Source organism: Doryrhamphus excisus, chromosome 17 (assembly GCF_030265055.1).
Source record: "Doryrhamphus excisus isolate RoL2022-K1 chromosome 17, RoL_Dexc_1.0, whole genome shotgun sequence".
NCBI lineage: Eukaryota > Metazoa > Chordata > Actinopteri > Syngnathiformes > Syngnathidae > Doryrhamphus > Doryrhamphus excisus.
In genome coordinates this window covers 2614106-2628240 of record NC_080482.1, presented here as the reverse complement: position 1 = coordinate 2628240, position 14135 = coordinate 2614106, and positions in this window count along the sequence as shown.

The window sequence follows — 14135 nt, the reverse complement described above, 5'->3', positions numbered from 1 at the left end:
TGAACCAGTCATGATGTGCTATATATATCACTATATTGACACGCACTATGGTACCCATTATGTCATTGGATGCTCATATCACCTCATCACAAAAAATTTAAAGATTTTTTAAAGAAAATTAAAAATTAAAAATTAAAAATTAAAAATGAAAAATGAAAAATGAAAAATTAAAAATTAAAAATTAAAAATTAAAAATTTAAAATTTAAAATTTAAAATTTAAAATTTAAAATTTAAAATTTAAAATTTAAAATTTAAAATTTAAAACAATAAACAAAAATTTAAAAATTATATTATGAAAGCAGGAAGTGAACAAATGTAACAGTTACTGATTGTAAAAGTACCTGATGGAGGGGTAGGATTTAATAAGCTTTGCTTCTTCCTACTCCTTTTGGACATGTGGAACTGGGAACTGATTATGGGATGCACTCAATTGTAATCTGATGCATGTTCAAATGAAATGAAATAAAACCATTACCATTACCATTACCATTACCATTACCATTACCATTACCATATCAAATTTAATAATCCACCATGATCGATTGGACTGCTCCCTCCCTTCTCATGGAATGGACCATGCCATGTTACCAAGCATGTGCACGGTGATTCTGGAAAACCAGAGCAAAGTGACGGCCAAAGTCCCATTTGCCAAAAAAGCCAAAAAGGCCCACCAGGACTCCTTCTTCTTCAGCTTGACAGCATCCCTCACCACATGCTTGGGTGAAATCGACCCATACCAATGACAATAACTTGGATTAATAATAAATGTTTTCCATTTCTTTATGATTTATAAGTGCTATTGGACAGTGCTGATGTTGTTAACTGAGGGTAGACTGAGGGTAGACTGAAAGAAGAGGACAAACGTGATTATGAGCCCGATGGTGATGTCACTGGCTGCTGTGCCATTCCTAGTTTCTAATGTCGGGTTCGAACTGGGTTCCACATGTTGGTAATTACAAAGTAAACCCGAGGGCATCAGCTCTTACCCTGAACCAAAGAGACATAATACAGCTGTACGAGTGTAACCAGATCTACCGCTACAGTAATTCCTAAGACTAACAGAATTAGTAGAAATAAGTCAATCCAATGTGAATTGTGAAATGAATTTGTAATTCACATGAAATCGTATAGGGTGCTACAGAGATCTGTATTTAATAGAGCAGATTATTGGTGTCTGGGATGGAAAGCAGGCAGGTCTACCGTGGACTCGGTTGTCATCATTGTTGGTCTATGAAAACCATCATTTGGGTGTACGGTTCTACACACTTGAACAAAGTTTTGGGGAAAAATATGTTATTATAGTTCTGACAGAACAGAATCATTATTATACCTCAGTATTTATCAATTCGATGATCAGAAATCAAAAGGTCAAATGATTATATATTGACATATTGATATATTGACATATTGACAGGTATTGACACTTACTATGGTACCCATTATGTCATTGGATGGTCGTATCACCTCGTACTTTGGTATGTGACAAAAAATAAAAATTAAAATTAAAATTAAAATTAAAATTAAAATTAAAATTAAAATTAAAATTAAAATTAAAATTAAAATTAAAATTAAAATTAAAATTAAAATTAAAATTAAAATTAAAATTAAAATTAAAATTAAAATTAAAATTAAAATTAAAATTAAAAATTTATATTAGGAAAGCAGGAAGTGAACAAACAGTTACTGGTTGTAAAAGTGCCAGATGGAGGGGTAGGATTTAATAAGCTTTGCTTCTTCCTACTCCTTTTGGACATGTGGAACTGTGAACTGATTATGGGATGCACTCAATTGTAATCTGATGCATGTTCAAATGAAATAGAACCATTACCATTACCATTACCATTACCATTACCATTACCATTACCATTACCATTACCATTACCATTACCATTTTGTCCAAAACAACCACTAGCCACAAAAAGAAAGTGAGACGCAAAGAATATTAGACACTGGAAATTGGAATTCTGAACATTTTTTGTATTGTTTTTTTGAACTACATACACTGAAATCAACCAGTGTCTTAGAACGTATCGTGTCGGTCTGGTGAAAGGAGTTGTCAGTACTGTTTTCTCCCATCCACCGTGAATCGCTCACCCCAATCAGGAGACGTTAGCATGGTGTTAATACCTTTTAAAATAATGGCCCACCATGAAACATATTGTGCGGCGAGCATTAGGAGTGGCAGGTACAAACTGCCCGAGGCAGAAAGAAACGAGGGGACGGGGAGTGAGGAGAATCGAAAGAGAGGCCAAGCCTTCCATCAGTAGCGAGTTGCCAGAGCATTGCTGCGCTTCGCCAGGTCCCTCCGCTCTCCGCTCTGTCCTCTCCAATAAGACCCTCGCTTTAATGCTGGAAAATTCTCTCAGAGCTGTCAATCACCTGGCTTTAATAAAAACAAAGTCTAACATTGCGGTCCCTCTCGCTCTCCGGTCCCCCTGGAGAATTTCGAATGCGAGGTTTTGTCTGTGGAACTGTGAAAATCTCCCCTGCTTTTATTAGAAAGGCCCGGCTTTGACCAAAACTCTGGAAAAACCTCTCGCTGTGACTCCCCCCCATCTGGACTACATTAACACCAACCACCTGGACCCAAACCAAACCTGAAATGAAACAGGGGGGTATGATTCAGAAAATAACGGCAGATTCTGCCTGTGTACGTACACACCGCTCACATATTTCACTTATATTCGCTTACATGCACGCCCCCATCAATGCTCCAGAGACGGTTCATGCATCGGTCAATTTATGCTTCATACTGCACATATTTGGGGTCTGGGGGCGAGGGAGGGGGGGTTAACCTGCATGATAAGTATGCATTTCCCCTCTGATTTGTTGATTAGCTGATTGCCCCATTGGGTGGTCCGACCGAGCTGCCAGAATGAACGATTGAGCAGCTGACTGATGAGCAGTACGAGCCGAGTGGCACCTGGCAGTGAACGCAACATGCACGATTAATAAGGAAATTCATTTACCCCATAGAGTTGGCCCGACGTCATTCTGCGTTTCGTATTGTCTAAAATGGTGGACTGACACCAAACATTGGTCATCACATGAATTGTCAGCCAATGAATTCCCGTTTTATTTTGGCGAAATAAAAATAAATTGAGCGTACTATAAAAGCCAGCTAGGTCTTTAGCACTCAACTGTCATGCGAGAGACTGACTGTTACACTTCATTTGCTAATATATTCCATTATTATCACGGGCGGACGGAATAGTTGACAGAAGTACTGATGCACTAAATGTAATGTAATATAATGGGACTGTACCATTTTTATTCTGGTAGGGGGCAAAAAATATCGAAAAAGGAAAATACATCCCAGAGTATATGCAATATTTTTTGTTGTCCGCCTGATTATTAATTATTTCTGGTGGGGCTGCACGGCGCAGACCTCACAGCTAGGAGACCAGGGTTCGATTCCACCCTCGGCCATCTCTGTGTGGAGTTTGCATGTTCTCCCCGTGCATGCATGGATTTTTTCCGTGTACTCCGGTTTCCTCCCACATTCCAAAAACATGCTAGGTTAATTAGCGACTCCAAATTGTCCATAGGTATGAATGTGAGTGTGAATGGTTTGTCTATATGTGCCCTGTGATTGGCTGGCCACCAGTCCAGGGTGTACCCCGCCTCTCGCCCCAAGACAGCTGGGGGAGGTAGAAAATGAATGAATGAAAGTCTAAAGGTGACTATAGGGGTGTTATTTCATGTCTAGAGGGCTCTAATAGTGTTAAAAGCCATATTTAGGAGGTCGTATGTGTATTCACATTTTCGACGCTCTAACTAGTAAAATATTCCATTTATAAATAAGGAATCCTACATTGAACTGCACGGTGTAGGAGTGGTTAGCACGCACACTACGCCTCACACCTAGGAGACCCGAGTTGTGCCCTGTGATTGGCTGGCCACCAGTCCAGGGTGTACCCCGCCTCTCGCCCGAAGACAGCTGGGATAGGCTCCAGCACGCCCGCGACCCTCGTGAGTAAATGAATTATTTCTGGTTCATGGAAAAAATAACATAGATGGACTGGGCTCTACCATTTAATTTCTGGAGGGGTTTCATTTATTTACATTTCAATGTAGACTTACACCAAAATGACATGTGCCCCTTCCTTCATAAAGTTGAGTGGAAATGGCAGAGGTGCTAAATAAGAATAAAAATAAGTCATGCAATGAAGTGCGTCCAAATGTTGAATGAGATGATAGAAAACTTCTCCAGACGTCAGAGCACATCTTCTCATGGCAGGTGTACACTTTAACAGCTCTGCCAGGTAAACATCTTTCCAAGATGATGTTTTTCTGAAGTACAAGTAGAACGGATGGATCCACACACACACACACACACATGCACCCACACACAAAGTGCCAGCTGGTTTAATTCCAACCCCAATCATAGCCTCCTTAAATCACCCAAGTATCAGCGGAGGCGGAACTAAACGGAATGAAAATAAACACAGCTAAGAAACGTGTACACTCCAGAGCCCGGCATCATTCTCCTCAGTGGAAAACACGCCATAAATCACACACGATCATTTTGAAGAATGTCAGGGGGAAAAAAAAACACGTCCCTCTCCGAGCAAAAATTGGGCAGGTGATTTATATATCGTCATGAATTATGAATGCAAACGAGAATGTTTATGTGTATTTTTGGGTGACTTCTGTGTGTGCCTGCGGAGTGTCCTTCACTTCATTCATTTGTTTGTGTGAAAGAGAGAATGAAGAGTGTGTGTGAGGAAGGAAAAGAAGGAGACAGAGAAACCTTAGTCATGCTTTAGTCCTCCAGAACCTTTCTGTTGACATCTTCCACCACTCATAACAACATGGGAACCAAAGTGATAAATACAATCTGGCTACAATTTGGCTTGCAGACAGACACGCTAAGGGAAAGTGAAACTTGAGTTTATTCATTCATTCTTTTATTTCCGTATCCCAGCTGACCATGAAGTGGTCATCAGTCAACCACAAGACACGTATAGACAAACAACCATTCATACTCACATTCACAGCCATGGATTATCATTATCATTATCATTATTATTATCATCGAGAGTCTCCAATTTTGTCCTCCTTTTTTGCGTCATTGTTTCCTGATTTGGGATTTTTATATTCAACTCGGGCTAGACAGAGTGCACCTACTGTAAGAGCGAGAGAGCAGGTAAATAGTAAGGCAATTGACGGCTGGCTTCTTGGTTCTTTTGAATTGAGTAAGGAAATCAAACAATGCACAACGATGAGCCAATTCAAGAAACAATACAAGCAGTTGATGTTTGCTAAATACAAGGATGAAGAGTCTTGAACCAGTCATGATGTGCTATATATATCACTATATTGACACTTACTATGGTACCCATTATGGCATTGGATGCTCATATCACCTCCTACTTTGGTAAGTGACAAAAAATGTAAAGATTTTTTTTAAAGAAAATTTTAATTTTTACATTTTAAATTTAAAGTTCAAAATTTTTAATTTTTAATTTTTAATTTTTAATTTTTAATTTTTAATTTTTAATTTTTAATTTTTAATTTTTAATTTTTAATTTTTAATAATAAACAAAAATGTAAAAAATTATATTAGGAAAGCAGGAAGTGAACAAATGTAACAGTTACTGATTGTAAAAGTACCAGATGGAGGGGTAGGATTTAATAAGCTTTGCTTCTTCCTACTCCTTTTGGACATGTGGAACTGGGAACTGATTATGGGATGCACTCAATTGTAATCTGATGCATGTTCAAATGACATTAAACCATTACCATTACCATATAAAAATTCATAATCCATCATGATCGATTGGACTGCTCCCTCCCTTCTCATGGAATGGACCATGCCATGTTACCAAGCATGTGCACAATGATGACAAAAAATAAATAAAAATACAAAAAAAACTACTTAAATTATATTAAAAAGGCTTCCTCCTACTCTTATTGGACATGTGGAACTGTGGACCGTGATACACTCAATTGTAATCTGATGCATGTTCAAATGAAATAAAACCATTACCATTACTTTTCTCGTGAAGAAATAAAATAAAAAAGACAAGTTTTTCCATATTGATGCAAGATCTCCTTATTCCGAGTAAGAAATTACAGCAGGACACATTTATCAGGGAAGGTATCCCCGGGGTAACAATGAAATACAATTTAAAAATAGTTCTATTTAATATGTTTAACAACCGTTTTGTTGTAAAACTTTGGCAACAGTTGATGGAGAAACATGACTGTTGCCGCCATCTCCTACAATTTTAATGTGACATGGAGACACTTAGCTGATGGATCTCTATTCATTATTTTATTTATTTTACTGTAATTGTACAGGAACAGGAAACTCTTCCTTTCCCCGAGTCTGAGCCCGGGGCCTCCACTTCTAGGCCAAGACCATCAGTGGTAATAAATTAACCTTAAACTCTAACTGACATTTGTAACCGTAAAGGGACCATGCCGGGCGGCCCTGGTTGAAATGTGAAGGCAAGTTTGAGTCCATTTTGCGGCGTTGGTTGGAGGTTCTAAGTCGAGCCTCAAAATGCTAAATGAAGAAACAAAAATCGTCAGCTGAGGCAAAATCTTGTGAAAAAATTTGAAATCAATTTAATTTTCTGTCTGGTATTCTTGACGGCAAAGGCAAAAATGCTTTCTCTCTTTGGAAGCGTTCGATTGTTGAGCTGCATAAGCAAGACCGAGCTGAATAAGTTGGACGTCATTGTATTCTTACAAGATCCTGAGGGTTCTGGACGGATGTTAAGTGGACGAACCGATTGGCTGGCAAATAAAGGAGTGCAGTTCAATAACCATCAGACACCAACAAATTAACAAAATTGTTTGTTGTGGAATTTGCATGACAACAATAAACATGGGACATTGAGAGGTGGAAGAATGTAACCTTGACAATCCTGACGGATTCCAGTGTTACTGACATGACAAGGAGATCCCACCTGAGATGTTTTCCACACTATGCACTGGTGGGGGGGCGCCCTCACCGGGGGCTTTTTCCTTTAATGGAACAATGCAGCTTCAGGTCATGCAGGCATGTGAAAGGGCAACTGCCAATATGGAGATATTGCAGGGGGTATCCGTCATGACTCAAGGTCCTCGTATGTGTGGCGATGACGGGGTTTTTCAGGGAATAGCCTCAACCCTTTTGGACCATCCTGTGCGTCCCCCTGATCTAAGTCCAATTGAGAACATCTGGGGATGGATGACAAAGGGGGGTTTACAAAAATGGACATGAGGTCCAGACAGTGGAAGCCATCTTCACCGCCTGGACAACATTCCCAGGAGCCTCTGGAGGACAGTGGCAATGTTTGGACTATTTGACGCCGTCCCCATAATGCATCTGATTGACCCACCAACCGTCTCAGCTTGGCCGCCCCTTATAGTTCCTAATTTTGTGTCCATTCATTCATTCATTGACACCCTGGACTGGTGGCCAGCCAATCACAGGGCACATATAGACAAACAACCATTCACACTCACATTCATACCTATGGACAATTTGGAGTCGCTAATTAACCTAGCAACTTTTGGAGTCGCTAATTAACCTAGCAACTCCAAATTGTTCATAGGTATGAATGTGAGTGTGAATGGTTGTTTGTCTATATGTGCCCTGTGATTGGCTGGCGACCAGTCCAGGGTGTACCCCGCCTTACGCCCGAAGACAGCTGGGATAGGCTCCAGCACCCCCCGCGACCCTCGTGAGGAAAAAGCGGTAGAAAATGAATGAATAATTAACCTAGCATGTTTTTGGAATGTGGGAGGAAACCGGAGTACCCGGAGAAAACCCACGCATACTCCAGAGAAGAACATGCAAACTCCACACAGAGATGGCCGAGGGTGGAATTGAACCCTGGAATTTTGTGTCCAGTCCTTCTTTAATTGTTCAAATCCACTTGAGGGAGTTTTTCCTTGCCTCTGTCATGGTGTTCTGTTGGTTTTCTCCAATGTATACAGATTGTGCTTCTAGACCGGCTTCATTCAGATAACATCTGCAGTAAATTGGCACTATACTTATACTGTATAGTATAACATAGTATACATAGTATAAAGTATTACAGATTGACGTGCCTTGACATTCAATTCAACGTAAATCTAAACCAATGAAATATTTTTACTGTGTGCCTGAAGTTGGAGAATCGACACGAGACAAGTTGTGCGTTCCTTTTTTTTTTTAACGTACAGTCATCCCTTGATTTATTGCGACTAATTGGTTCCAGACCCGTAGGATTCATGTCGAATTCCTGATATATCAATCAAATATTTTTGTAGTTACAGTACACAAAACCTGATTAGAAAACCTGAAAGACTTCTGTTTACATTATTAGAGCCCTCTAGACATTAAATAACACCCCCATAGTTAACTTTGGACACAATATAGTCGGAGAAAATAAGCAATTTCAGTCATTAATACGACTTGTGTTGCAGTAAATGTGCTCCGGATGGGTGGAGGACAGGAAGTGAAGTGGATTACACTTTATTATTATTATTATTATGCTGTGTTACAAATATTGTACCGTATTTTCTGGACTATAAGTCGCTCCGGAGTATGACTCGCACAAGGCCAAAAATGCATAATTAGCTAAAAAAAAAAACATACATAAGTCGCACTGGAGTATAAGTTGCATTTTTTGCGGGTAATTTATTTTCCGAACTACTTGACCATTACGTCCAAAACGTCCTCTTGGAAGGCAAGTTCTAACAATAAAAGAATAGAGAACAGGCTGAATAGGTGTAAGATATGCTAACACAATGCTTACTCAGCTACACAAAAAATAAACATGAACAGAAAAGATGTCCAGTGTTTATGTAACATAAACACTTATAAGTCGCTCTGGAGTATAAGTCGCAGGAACTGCCAACCTATGAAAAAAAGTGCGACTAATAGTCCGGAAAATACAGTATTTTTTTTACTAATAGTGGCCGCTTTGGACCACAAAACAGGATGATTATTGATATAATTTTAAAAGTCTATGATAGAGTGAATCCGTGATATTCGACTCACAAAGTTGAATTTAATTTTGTCATTTTTGTTCATCCCCTTTGCTTGTCTGTTACCATTCCCCTCTAAGAATCCCGCGTTAGGGTGGAAATTGGTGTTAGACTTACACAAAACCGCGGTGGCCAACATCTAATTAGAGCTTATTTGATCTGTGCATATGTGCATGAAGTCAGACTATATGATCCCAAACATCACTTCTTTCATTTCTTTTTTCCTAAATGAAACAGCTAGCCAGACGTGGGCCTAAAAAACAGTCTGCAGTCTCGTATTTTCACAAAGCTTAATTGCAAAAGAAGTGTATAAACAAGCAAGCAAAATTTAGGCTGAAATTTGACTGTATTTAATTAAAAGGATGAGGTAAGGTCCACAACTTCATCCACTGTTTATTTGCCTGAAAGCCTTGTGGTCTGAGCAGCAAATCATAATCTCACGTTTGAAACTATCCAACTGAATGACTACGGCCATTTTGCATAACATTTTTACAATATGAGCAGGATAGTGTGCTGGCAGACGTCACAGACGTGTGGTTGGAACAATAACAAACAGGACAGTTTGCACTTTCTACGTCACGCTCTTCTGGGTGAATACTGGAATCCTAGGTGTGTACTTCTTGTAACTATCTAAATATTAGCTGTGTAAGATGTTCCGTGATGAGCTGCGGCGTTCCTCAGGGACACGTTTACTGGCATTGGAGTGTGAGTTAGCCTGGCCTCTCCACTTAAGCATTGAAATCAATTTGAAAGGAAATGTGTTTGGTGTCAGCTGCACGGCGGTCGAGTGGTTAGCGCGCAGACTTCACAGCTAGAAGACCTGGGTTCAATTCCACCCATCTCTGTGCGGAGTTTGCATGTTCTCCCCGTGCATGCGTGGGTTTTTTTCCGGGTACTCCGGTTTCCTCCCACATTCCAAAAACATGCTAGGTTAATTGGCGACTCCAAATTGTCCATAGGTATGAATGTGAGTGTGAATGGTTGTTTGTCTATATGTGCCCTGTGATTGGCTGGCCACCAGTCCAGGGTGTACCCCGCCTCTCGCCCGAAGATAGCTGGGATAGGCTCCAGCACCCCCTGCTCTAACGTCTAAAGGTGACTATAGGGGTGTTATTTCATGTCTAGAGGGCTCTAATAGTGTTAAAAGCCATATTTAGGAGGTCATATGTGTATGCACATGTGTATGAATGTGAGTGTGAATGGTTGTTTGTCTATATGTGCCCTGTGATTGGCTGATGACTAGTCCAGGGTGTACCCCGCCTCTCGCCTGAAGATGGCTGGGATAGGCTCCAGCATGGATGGATGGTTTAAAACCTGTATTAGAAATTATATTTAATTAAAAATTATTATATTGGCTGGCGACCAGTCCAGGGTGTACCCCACCTCTCGCCCGAAGACGGCTGGAATAGGCTCCAGCATGTATGGATGGTTTAAAACCTGTATTAGAAATTATATTTAATTAAGAATTATTATATTGGCTGGCGACCAGTCCAGGGTGTACCCCGCCTCTTGCCCGAAGACAGCTGGGATAGGCTCCAGCATGGATCGTTGTTTTAAAACCTGTATTAGAAATTATATTTAATCAAGAATGATTATATTAGCTGGCGACCAGTCCAGGGTGTACCCCGCCTCTCCCCCAAAGACAGCTGGGATAGGCTCCAGCATGGATCGTTGGTTTAAAACCTGTATTAGAAATTATATTTAATTAAGAATGATTATATTAGCTGGCCACCAGTCCAGGGTGTACCCCGCCTCTCGCCCGAAGACAGCTGGGATAGGCTCCAGCATGTGTCGTTGGTTTAAAACCGTATTAGAAATTATATTTAATTAAGAATGATTATATTAGCTGGCCACCAGTCCAGGGTGTACCCCGCCTCTCGCCTAAAGACAGCTGGGATAGGCTCCAGCAACCCCCGCGACCCTATATCCGCCAACAAGCCTATTTCAGCATTTGGGCCAGAATGGAACATTACTTGGACATTAGTACAGTACAATGTTTTGTATTAATGTGAAACATAATATACCGTACATATCTCCACAGCACCGCTAATAGAACTCCACATAGACGCGTATGAAATAAAAAGGAGGAACTGGGCCCATATTTTAAAGAACTCTTGGGTGATATTTGTGTCCGAGTGGCCCACCGAAGTCGTCAATATGAATTGAAAACGCAAAGCATCATGAAATCTAAAACGATGGGCGATTGTCAGCAATAATCTCGCAGAGCATCTGCAGCTGCCAAACTTCTGACCTGGCGTTCATGTCCATTACACAGCAGCGTGTTTATTTTGAAAAGCTCAGTTTGCTCTCTGGGAAGATGTAGTAGATGGAGCATAATGTATTTGAGGAAGACGATACACTCAACGTGCAGCCGTGAGGTGGAAGTGCAGGGATACGCCCTGTGGAATTCTGGTGCCACAGATTTGTAGCCACTTCCACGAGCAGTTGAGCCCGGCAGTCAACCGCTGGGTTTTGCGGTCAGGGTGGAGGTCAGGGCAGGCTGCAAAAATGCAAGTCAAGGTCAAAGTCAACTTTGTTGCCTCTTTGGCCGTATAGAGTGTGGGAGTGCTGCTTTTTTCCGACAGTGGGAAGGTTATATGGTATAAACAAGGCAACCGAAGGCAACTAAACAAGACGGAATTCCGAGCTTCACTTTTCAACAACAAAAAGGATTCTAGAGGGACGTTGCTTTTATTTCCCATACTTTTGTTTGAAGACACAGCTCTTTTATAAAGACCATGACTAGTCTTCCTATTCTTCATTCGTGTTCTGTTCCAAGGACACGTTCAAGGATACAAGCTTTATCCTCGATGTCCAATTTCACATTCATGGTGATGGCTTTCCTTTTCTTTTACGCACTGTGCGCCTGTCTGCCTCTCGCGAGTCGAGTCAAACCATTTCGGGGGCGGGTCAATCTGATCATGCACCATGAGGTCGGTCATATTAAACTTCCCTGGTTTGGTGCCACCACAGGGAACTGCAACATCTGTTTATTTACTTGAATGAAAAATACACAAGGCTGCACGGCGGATGAGTGGTTAGCATGCAGACCTCACAGCTAGGAGACCTTAGTTCAATTCCACCCTCGGCCATCTCTGTGTGGAGTTTGCATGTTAATCGGTGTTAATCATGTTAATCATGTTAACAGGTTAATCGGCAACTTCCAAATTGTCCATAGGTATGAAAGTGAGTGTGAATTGTCCATATGTGCCCTGTGATTGGCTGACAGCTGGGATCCCCCCCCACACACACACACACACCGCTACCCTTGTGAGGATAAGCAGTAGAAAATGAATTAATCTGTTAGCTGCACAGTGGATGAGTGGTTGGCACAACCACAGTCAGGAGATCAGTGTGAGTGTGAATGGTTGTTTGTCTATATGTGCCCTGTGATTGGCTGGCAACGAGTCCAGGGTGTACGCCACCTCTGGGATAGGTTCCAGCACCCCATGCGACCCTTGTGAGGATAAGCGGTAGAAAATGAATTAATGAATGAAAAAGACACGTGTAATAATAATAATAATAATAATAATAATAATAATAATAATAATAATAATAATAATAATAATAATAATAATAATAAAAGTGCATTATGTTGTCATCCTCGCATAATAAGATGCATTCTAATAACTACTAAGAAGAGACATAAACGTACCTTTAGTAAAACAATAAGTACATTGTTCATGTGGTATAATTATATTTTTAAGATTTTTTTCCTTTCCCGTTTGGTATGAATATACTTTTATGGACGGAAACATGAGAATACAGTAATCCTGGTGTTTCAGGACATGTTGGTAAGGGAAAGAGCAGCTTCTGTTGACATTAAAATGAAATGACCCAAGCAGTCATACGGTGAAGTTGTGGAATGGATCTTCTGCCACTTGTCTTCGTACGGACCATAAAGCAACCCTCTCTGACATGGACAATGAAGCTCCTTGTGAAATAGCAGCAATGATGAGCGAGAATGAGATGAGCCTGCCAACAGAAATAAAGAAGGAGAAATTGTAGCGCTCTGTAAAAACTTAAATGCTCTCAAGTAAAAGAAAGAATAAGATCTCAGCTCCGCTGTGAGCCATCAATCTCTTTCTTCGGTGAGAAGAAATTATCTCATAGAAAAAATAATCCCAACATAAATGACACGTTCAATGTTCTGTATGTTCTTCACCTTATCAAAGATGTAACAAATGCTTACAAATTCACAATTAGCTTCGTGTTTAATAGTGCAAACAGTCACTTGAAATCATCGTAGTGAGATATCGGTAAGATTTACAGATGTGAACGCTGTATAAACTGTGAAATTGAAGAGCAACCTGAAAGAGATTAGACTCAGCACGCATGAAAAAAAAATTGGTATGTGACAAAAATTAAAAATTAAAATCGTTGTTTTTGATATTTTGGCTAAATGCATATGGCTACATTTGTGTCAAAATGGAAGTTATGCTTGGAATGTATTTTCAAAAAAAGTATTTTTCTCCTTTTTTTGCTTGAAAAATTTAATTTGGCAGAAACTTACCGATGTTCTACTGCTGAACGAACGGAAAAAAGTAGAAGCTAACTTTTTTTCTCATCTTTTTTTTTGGTATGTACGCACCGCGATTATGTAGCCCTGGAATACAATAATCTGTGTGCCTTGAAAATTCGGTATGTGACAAAAAATTTAAAATTTAAAATTTAAAATTTAAAATTTAAAATTTAAAATTTTAAATTTTAAATTTTAAATTTTAAATTTTAAATTTTAAATTTAAAAATTTTAAAAATTAAAAATTAAAAATTAAAAATTAAAAATTAAAAATTAAAAATTAAAAATTAAAAATTAAAATAAAAATTTAAAAATTTAAAAATTTTTCTGTTAAATTTAAAAAATTAAAAATTAAAAATTAAATTTTTTTCTGTTAAATTTTAAATTTTAAATTTAAGTAAAAAAATATATTTGGAAAGCAGGAAGTGAACAAATATAACAGTTACTGATTGTAAAAGTACCAGATGGAGGGGTAGGATTTAATAAGCTTTGTTTCTTCCTACTCCTTTTGGACATGTGGAACTGGGAACTGATTATGTGATGCATTCAATTGTAATCTGATGCATGTTCAAATGAAATTAAACCATTACCATTAAAATTCCCCTTATCAAAGATGTAACTAATGCTTACAAATTCACAATTTGC